The following is a 10,035-nucleotide window of genomic DNA, read 5'->3' on the forward strand; positions in this document are numbered from 1 at the left end:
GGGGCTGGAGGGGCAAGCGCTCTCTCCGTTATGTGGTTTGTTTTTATTATCCCCAGAGAGGAGAAGTGGGCATGTTTGTGGCAGGTGAAAAGCTTGGATCCTGTTTCAGTCTCTGAACTGATCCGCACTTTTAATCCCGTTCCTTTAAGAATCCTTTGCTTCACCAGCTGGGAATCCACCTTGGTTCTCTACACCCCACTATGCGTGGGCACAGGTAACTGGCTGGTTTCAACAAGTATGCCGCAGAGCTTTTAAATGAACCAGTACGTTGAGAATTCTTTGCCAGGTTTTCAGCACGTTTCACCATAATTGTGATAATGTTTGTATGTGCCTCCTTAAACCCAAGATGGCTGCCATGGACATAACTAGCCTGAGGCGTAGCTGACTTGGTGTTGCCTATTTTTGTTAGTGGAGACTGACAAGAAGCCATTCTTGTAAGTATCATTCCACCATCCTTTCTCCATTATTTAAAAATGCAGGGAAATTTTGCAAGTTAGCATAATAATTAGTAGCTGGAGGGGACTTTTTTTGTGTGGGGTCAGTGTGTGGGGGGGGCGCAGGCCCTCTATCAGTTCCCTGGTTAGTTTTTATTTTCCCCAGAGAGGACAAGTGGGCATGTGTGTGGCAGGTGAAAAGTTCGGATCCCATTTCTGTCTTAGACTGAATCAGGGTCCGCACTTTTCACCCTGTTTCTTTAAGAATCCTTTGCTTCATCAGCTGGCAATCCACCATGGGTCTCTAGACCGCTCTATGCATGGGCCCCGTTAACTATCTATTTCAAAGAAGTATTCCGCAGAGCTTTTGAAATAACCACTAACATGAGAATTATTTGACAGCTTTTGCAGCACCTTTCACAACAATTGTGGTAAGGTTCATCTGTGCCTCCTTAAATCCAAGATGGCTACCAGGGACAAAGGTGTGCTGAGGCCTAGGTCAGTTGCTTGTACCAATACTTGGTATGGGAGTCTGGCAATAAGCCAGTCCTTTAGGTATAATTCCACCATCCTATCTCCATTATTTTAAAAGGCAGAGGATCTTTCGCCAGATAGCATAAGGATGAGTCGTTGGAGGGGACGTTTTTGTGTGGGGTGGTGGGGGGCGGGTGCAGGCCATCTGTCAATCCGATGCGTTGTTTTTGTTTCCCTAGAGAGTAGAAGTGGGCATGTGTGTTGCAGGCAAACAGCGTGGATCCTGTTTCAGACTTAGACTGATACAGTGTCCTCACTTTTCAGCCTGTTTCTTTAAGAATCCTTTGATTCATCACCTGGGAATCCACTATGTTTCTCTAGACCCCTCTATGCGTGGGCACTGGTATCTGGCTTGTTCCAAGAAGTATGCCACAGAGTTTTTGAATTAACCAGTACGTTGAGAATTATTTGCCAGGTTTTCAGCATGTTTCCCCATAATTGTGATAACGTTTGTATATGCCTCGTTAAACCCAAGATGGCTGCCACGGACATAACTATGCTGAGGCGCAGCTGACTTGGTGTTGCCTATTTTTGTTAGAGGAGACTGACAAGAAGCCACTCTTCTAAGTATCATTCCACCATCCTTTCTCCATTATTTAAAAATTCAGAGAATTTTTTCAAGTTAGCATAATAATAAGTAGCTGGAGGGGACTTTTTTTTTTGTGCGGTCGGCATCTGTGAGAAGGTGCAGGCCCTCTCTCAGTTCGCTGGTTTGTTTTTATTTTCCCCAGAGAGGAGAAGTGTGCATGCGTGTGGCAGGTGAAAAGTGCGGATCCTGTTTCAGTAGTACACTGAAACAGGATCCGCACTTTTCAGCCTGTTCCTTTAAGGATCCTTTGAGTCATCAGCTGGGAATCCACCATGGTTCTCTAGACCCCTCTATGGGTGGGCCCAGGTAACTGGCTCGTCCAAGAAGTATGCAGCAGAGCTTTTGAAATAACCACTATGATGAGTATTATTTGCCAGTTTTTGCAGCACCATTCACCATAATTGTTATAAGGTTCATCTCTGCCTCTGTAAACCCAAGCTGGCTGCCACTGAAAAAACTATGCTGAGGCCTAGCTCACTTGGTGTTGCTGATACTTGTTACTGGAGCGTGGCAAGAAGCCATTTTTTAAGCACCATTCCACAATCCTTTCTCCATTATTTTAAAAGGCAGAGCATCTTTCGCTTGTTAGCATAAGGATGAGTCGCTGCAGGGCACATTTTGTGTGGAGTGTCCGGAGGGGGCGGGGGGGCAGGACTTCTGTCAGTCCTGTGCTTTGTTGTTATGATGCCCAGAGAGGAGAAGTGGGCATGTGTGTGGCAGGTAAAAAGTGCAGATCCCGTTTCAGTCTTAGACTGAAATGGGATCCGCAATCTTCAGCCCGTTCCTTTAAGAATACTTTGATTCATCAGCTGGGAATCCACCATGGTTCTCTAGACCCCTTTATGTGTGGGCCCAGATAACCGGCTGGTTCCAAGAAGTATGCCGCAGAACTTATGAAATAACCACTACGTTGAGAATTATTTGCAGTTTTTTCAGCACCTTTCACCATAATTGTGATAAAGTTCGTCTATGCCTCCTTAAATCCAAGAAGGCTGCTACCGCCAAAACTATGCTGAGGCCTAACTCACTTCGTGTTGCCGATACATTTTACTGGAGCCTGGAAAGAAGCCAGTCTTTTAAGGATAATTCCACCATTCTTTCTCCATTATTTTAAAAGGCAGGGCACCTTTTGCCAGTTATTAAAAGAATGAGTCACTGGAAAGGATGTTTTTGTGTGGGGTCGGGTGGGGTGTGGGGCGGCAGGCCCTCTGTCAGTCTGGTGGTTTGTTTTTATTATGCCCAAGGAGCAGAAGTGGGCATGTGTGTGGCAGGTGAAAAGTGCGTATCCTGTTTCAGCCTTAGACTGAACCAGGATCCGCACTCTTCAGCCCATTCCTTTGAGTCGTCAGCTGGGAATCCACCAAGGTTCTCTAGACCCCTCTATGTTTGGGGCCAGGTAACTGACTAGTTCCAACAAGTATGCCACAGAGCTTTTATAATAACCACTACGCTGAGAATTTTTTGCCAGTTTTTGCAGCACATTTCACCATAATTGTAATAAGGCTCGTCTGTACCTCCTTAAAACAAAGAAGGCTTCCATGGATATAATTATGCTGACGCCTAGCTCCCTTGGTGTTGCCTATACTTGTTACTGGAGCCTGGCAAGAAGCCATTCTTTTAAGTATCATTCCACCATCCTTTCTCCATTATTTTAAAAGGCAGAGCACCTTTCACCAGTTAGCATAAGAATGAGTCACTGGAAAGGATGTTTTTGTACTGTGTCGGGTGGGGTGTGGGGCGGCAGGCCCTCTGTGAGTCTGGTGGTTTGTTTTTATTATGCCCAGAGAGGAGAATTGGGCATGTGTGTGGCAGGTGAAAAGTGCGGATCCTGTTTCAGCCTTAGACTGAAACAGGATCCACACTCTTCAGCCCGTTCCTTTGATTCGTCAGCTTGGAATCCACCATGGTTCTCTAGACCCCTCTATGTGTGGGCCCAGGTAACTGGATAGTTCCAGGAAGTATGCCACAGAGCTTTTGAAATAAGTGCTACGTTGAAAATTATTTGCCAATTTTTGCAGCACCTTTCAACATAAGTGTGATAAGGATTGTCTGTGCCTCCTTAAACCCAGGATAGCTGCCATGGACAAAACTAAGCTGAAGCCTAGCTCACTGGGTATTGCCGATACTTGGTCCAGAAGCATGGCCAGAAGCCATTCTTTTAAGTATCATTCCACCGTCCTTTCTCCATTATTTGAAAAGGCAGAGCACCTTTCCCCAGTTAGCATAAGAGTGAGTCAATGAAGGGGAAGTTTTTTTTGTGGGGTCGGCGTGGGTAGGGGGGAAGGCCCTCTGTCATTCCTGTGCTATGTTTTTATTATCCGCAGGTAGGAGAAGTTGGCATGTGTGTGGCAGGTGAAAAGCGTGGATCTTGTTTCAGGCTTAGAGTGAAACAGGATCCGCACTTTTCAGCCCGCTGCTTTAAGAATCCTTTGATTCTTCAGCAGGGAAACTACCACGGCTCTCTAGACCCCTCTATGCGTGGGCCCAGGTAACTGGCTAGTTCAAACAAGTATGTCGCAGAGCTTTTGAAATAACCACTATGTTGAGAATTTTTTGCCACTTTTTGCAGCACCTTTCACCATAATTGTGATAAGGATCATCTGTGCCTCCTTAAATCCAAGATGGCTGCCACAGACAAAACTATGCTGAGGCCAAGCTCACTTGGTGTTGCAAATACTTCGTACTTGAGCCTGGCCAGGAGCCATTTTTTAAGTATCATCCAAAATCCTTTCTCCATTATTTTAAAACTCAGAGCACCTTTCTCCAGTTAGCATCATGATGTGTCGCTGGAGGGGACGTTTTTGTGTGGGGTCGGGTTGCTTGGGGGGACAGGCCCTATGTCAGTCCTGTGGTTTGTATTTATTATGCCCAGACAGGGGAAGTGAATATGTGTGTGGCAGGTGAAAAGTCTTAGACTGAAACAGGATCCGCACTTTTCACCCCGTTCCTTTAAACATCCTTTGATTCATCAGTTGGGAATCCACCGTGGTTCTCTGGACCCCTCTATGCGTGGCCCCAGGTAACTGGCTAGTACCAAGAAGTATGCCGGAGAGCTTTTGAAATAATCACTACGTGGAGAATTATTTGCCAGTTTTTGCAGCACCTATCACCATAATTGTGATAAGGTTCGTCTTGCCTCTTTAAACCCAAGATGACTGCCACGGAGAAAACTATGCTGAGGCCTAGCTCACTTGCCTTTGACGATACTTGTTACTGGAGCCTGGAAGGAGACCATTCTTTTAAGTATCATTCGACCATCCTTTCTCCATTATTTTAAAATGCAGGGAACCTTTTTCAATTTAGGTTGTGGAGGGGGGGAGAAAAAAAAACATCCCACCTTCAGACACGTAGTGAGGTATGGAGGGAGAGGGATTCAAGAGGCCCGCTGCTGCACAGCTCTCTGGTGGCGACAGCCCCCAGAGACTAAGTGTGACGGGGACATCTGTTCTACCCCAAGGACCATGGGGTCCCGGCATGTCACCGGTGGGGGGGTAGGCAGAGGCATCAGGGAGCCAGCGGGTGGGGCTTTCTGGTGGAGGGGGGAAGAAAAAAAAAGTCCCACCTTCGGACACATAGTGAGGTATGGAGGGAGAGGGATTCGAGAAGCCCGCAGCCGCAGAGCCCCCGGCAGCGATGGCCCCACAATGTGTGACGGGGACATCTGGTCTACCCCGAGGACCATGGGTTCCTGGCAGGTCACCTGTGGAGGCGTAGGCGGAGGCGTGAGAGAGCCAGCGGGCGGGGGTCGGTGGTGGAGGGGGGCAGAAAAAAAAAAGTCCCACCTTCGGACACGTAGTGAGGTACGGAGAGGGAGGGATTGGAGAAGCCCACAGCCGCAGTGTCCTCTGGCGGTGACAGCCCCGCAGAGACTAAGTGTGATGGGGACATCTGGTCGACCCCAAGGACCATGGGGTCTCGGCAGGTCACCTGCACAGGCGTGAGAGAGCCAGCGGGCGGGGGTTGGTGGTGGAGGGGGTAGAAAAAAAAACTCCCACCTTCGGACACATAGTGAGGTACGGAAGGAGAGGGAGTAGAGAAGCCCACAACCGCAGAGCCCTCTGGCGGCGACCCCCTACATAGCTCGGGCCTGGCCCCGCCGAGACTAAGTGTGACAGGGACATCTGGTCGACCCCATGGATCATGGGGTCCCAGCACCGCACCGGCGGAGGTATGGCAGAGGTACGGTGGAAGCGGAGGCGGAGGCGAATCGGAGGAGTGAGCCATCCAGCAGGCAGGGGGTTGTGGTCAGGGGTGGAGGAAAAAAAAAGTCCCACCTTCGGACACGTAGTGAGGTACAAAGGAAGAGGGAGTTCGGAAGCCCACAACCGCACAGCCCTCTGGCAGCGACCCCCTCCATAGCGTCAACGGGCCTGGCCTGCAGAGACTAAGTGTGACGGGGACATCTGGTCTACCCCATGGAAAATGGGGTCCCAGCTGGGCAGCGGCAAATGTGGCGGCGGAGGCAGAGGCGGAGGCGTGAGCGAACCAGCAGGCGGGGGTGGTGGTATACAGGGACAGAAAAAAAATCCGACCTTCAGACCCGTAGTGAGGTACAGAGGGAGAGGGAGATTAGAAGCCCGCAACTGCAGAGCCCTCTGACGGCGACTGCCTACATAGCATCGACGGGGCCTGCCTGCAGACAATAAGTGTGACGGGGACATCTGGTCGACCCCATGGAACATGGGGTCCCAGTACGACACCAGCGGATGTGGCGGTGGAGGAGTAGGTGGAGGCATGAGCGAGCAAGGGGGCGGGGGCTGGTGGTGGAGGGGGGGAAAAAATACTCCCAGCTTCGGAAACATAATGAGGTACGGAAGGAGAAGGAGTAGAGAGGCCCGCAACTGCAGAGCCCTCCGGCAGCGACGCCCAACATAGCGTCAATGGAGCCGGCCCCACAGAGCCTAAGTGTGACGGGGACATCTGGTCGACCCCACGGAATATGGGTTCCAAGCACCGCACCAGCGGAGGTGGCAGCGGAGGCGGAGGAGGAGTCGTAAGTGAGCAAGGGGGCGGGGGGTGGCAGTGGAGGGGGCAAGAAAAAAAAAGTCCCACCTTCGGACACGTAGTGAGGTATGGAGGGAGAGGGAGTTGAGAAGCCCGCAACCGCAGAGCCCTCTGGCGGCGACCCACTCCATAGCGTCATCAGGGCCAGCCCCGCAGAGACTAAGTGTGACAGGGACATCTAGTCGACCCCATGGAACAAGCCAAAAGGAAAAATAAATAAATAAGTCAATAAATAAAACTACGAGAGACAGCCAGGAGACACCACAAGAAAGAAGGTGATCTTCCTAGTGCAGCTTTGTCAGAAGCAGCCTTTTTCTCCACAAGGCGCATCCTCTCAGTCACCTGTCTGCCCCCCCCCCCCCCCCCCCCGTTCCCTGTCCGAGTTTACAAGAAATTCACCATCTCATCTCTCCTTAAGGAGACACCAACATTTCTCTTGAAAAGAAATAAGTGCCACCCGCACGAAACCCTAGAATTCAAAGTGCTTCATGCGGAAGTCTCTGGGCCCACACAGACATACGTCCCATCCCGTGAAAGCCACACGGTTCCTTCAGGAGCTTCCCCTAGATCTCACTGACACCCGAGACGGTGACAAGAAGGAAGGGGGACAGTTTTTCCCCCAGCAGGGCTTCAGGTCTGTGCATCGGTAGTGGGTTGGAGTGCATCTTATGCTTTCTGTGGCCTCTCACACAACCACTACCGTGACACACGTTCCTGTGAAAATTTCTCTCCCTCACGAACGCATACCACATTCCGAGACATCAGGGGCCGCCCACCCACGCAAACTTCTCAAACATTCTGAATAGCCGGCTCTGTCTCATCACAGGTGCGGTCCCATGATGAATCTTATGGGTGGATCACACCCAAAAGGGTGTTTCCTCAGAAATGGCTAGGAAGCCTCCCAGGATAACCTGGATAGCAGCATATGTTCCTCCTCCTCCGGCTCCCTCTCTTGTGTTCGTGTTTGTTTTCTGTAAACGCCAAGATGGGGCAGGGGTGGGAGACACCACGCCGGGTGGGTGAGCAGATCACCCTGCCCACCACAGGAGGGCGCGTGCACACACACACACACACACACACACACCCCGGGTCATCACTCTGTAATCCGCGTGAGTGAGGTGAGGCCCGGAACGGTGCTAGTAGCTTTCCAAGTGGTCAAAAAGAATGCACAATAACTGGACCGAGGCCTGTCTGGACGCTGTAAAGGCCCACTTGAAAACTTATGCTTGCTCGCTAGGTGACCGATGTCCGCTTGACCTATGTCTGTAATTGGAAATACGTACCTTGCGGAGATAAAACAAAGCAATTAACTTGTAACTAAGTGTTTAAACTTTCCAGCTGCCTGTCGTAAAATTGATTGTGCTTGCTTAACGCCTGAAAGAATGTTCCTTAATTGGTGCTATCTGTTTCTGTAAACCTGCTCGCTTAAAGACTGTAACCGAAACGGGGGGCCGAGGCTGGTCCCGGACCCCACGGCTGCGGAGTAGGTGGTATAGTGTTGTTTCAACCGCCGTGCCTAAAGTCATGTAGCTCTAGCTTAGGATAGTCTGAAACCTTCCTGTTTTTTTTCGCCTCGGGGCCATTCTCTGTACCTGTACCCTAACAGGGCAGGGGGTGGTCGCTGGCCAGCTAATATGGACTCATGACTTGGCTCAATTCGGTCTCTAGGTGGTCCTGTCTCGCACTCCGTACTATAACAGATGCCATACCAGTTCAACCCAGCTCTGAAGGAAAGAAATGCCGAGCGTTCCACTAGCCGGAGGAAGGCAAAACTCACCTCTGCCTTCCTCTGAGGGCATGTCTGAGTGAACAGGTCGTTCCCCCTGCCCGTCACCCCAAGCCCCTCATCCCGGAACCCACCACACCCGGCCTCGACCTCCTCGGCCCTCCCCACCGGGCCCCATCATGGCCTCTGGAGCCTGGGCTCTCTCTCCAGGCACTGCCCCCCGCCCCCACCCCGGGACCTGAGATCCAGGGCCTCTGTCTCCCAGGCCTCCCAGCTGTCTTGACTTGCGGACTCAGTGCCTGCTCTGCCAGAGAGACCTCTTGCTGCGGGGTGGCTCTCGGTGGCTGCATCTCAGGCCGAGCCATCCTGGCCTCGGCCACCCATCTAACGTGCCCCCCACCATCCACGTGGCCGCCGGCGTCAGGCTTCGGTGCCGTAGTTCCACCCTGCCTCCCTTCCGGGGGAATCCCACGCTGCCTCAGGCCCATTATGACCTGGAAGAGGCTGCACCTGTGGGGTCTGCCCATTTCCACTACCCCCCCCACACACACGTCACCCCCCCCGGTCCCCCCATAGGGGTTAGGAAGAAGACAACACTTTCTGGTACAAGGGTTGAACTGAAGGGGCGAGTGAGTGGCCACCTGGCAGGGGCATCGCAACAGATGGCTGAAGAAGTCAGCCGCCGAGTGAAGAAATGTCACGGAACTTGGGGTGCCACTGCCTTGCTGAGATAGGGCCAGGGCAGGCTTTAAAAGGCTAAAATTCTCCCTGCCTTTGGTACGTTAATACAGAACCCATGGTCCTTTCTAATGTTTGATTCCCGGAGAGGCAGGAAGTATGCCGAATGGCCACGCCATGGCTTTTCTAAATTGCCCACAAGGCCTTCTCTGACCCAGCAGGTCAGGGGTTTGCTTTGGTGTTACATCGTGGTAAAAGAGACATCCCACAGCAGTGACCATGTCCATCGACTCCCTCGGCGCTCTCAGGCTCGTAGTCCCACTTTTCAGACAAGCCTGGATGGCCACTCCGTGTCACTCTTTGCCAAATGGCAGCCACTCTCCTCCCCGCCCCGCATCCCCCATTTGGCCACCACAACTCTTCATCCCCAGGCGCCCTCCGGTAAAGTGTGCTCCTGTCTGTACACCTACTCCGTTGGGGGCGGGGGGGAGGTGGCACAAGAGGTGGCTGGTGGCCGGAGCAGGCCCGCCACCTTGAGTGTGTGGAACAGCGCTGAGGATTTCCTGAGGGAAGAAAGAGGGTGGGGAGAGCGAGAGAGCATCTCCTCCTCATGAACCTCGCAGATGATTGAGGACAAACAGGCCTGCACGGGGGGGGGGGGGGGGGGGGGCAGGGAGGGTGCCAAGTCTGCACCAGAGAAAATGGCTTTGTGGGGGGGTGGGAGGGGAAGAGGGCAGAAAGATTTTCTGTCTTTTTAAAACTTCCCCCAGGCTTTTGGGAACTTGCAGCCCGGCCTGCATCCCTGAGGCACGTTAACTCTTTGGTTATAACTCCAGGTGGCCCCCAGGGTGGGCGGCCCACAGAGTTCAAGGGATTTCTTCTCAGCAGAGACGGGACCTTTAGAACAGCTAACTGCAGTAATTGCCTGAAGCTGAGAACCAACCCTCCCTCCTTTAAAACCTCTGTATTTCTGCCTAGGCCTATGTTCACGAAATTTGGGGGTTTGAGACTGAGAAGCTCTACCCTATTTATTTCCTCCTTTGTCAGCAAAGTAGACTCTCTGTTTTCTT

This window comes from Eulemur rufifrons, unplaced genomic scaffold (genome assembly GCF_041146395.1).
Source record: "Eulemur rufifrons isolate Redbay unplaced genomic scaffold, OSU_ERuf_1 scaffold_44, whole genome shotgun sequence".
Taxonomy (NCBI): Eukaryota; Metazoa; Chordata; class Mammalia; order Primates; family Lemuridae; genus Eulemur; species Eulemur rufifrons.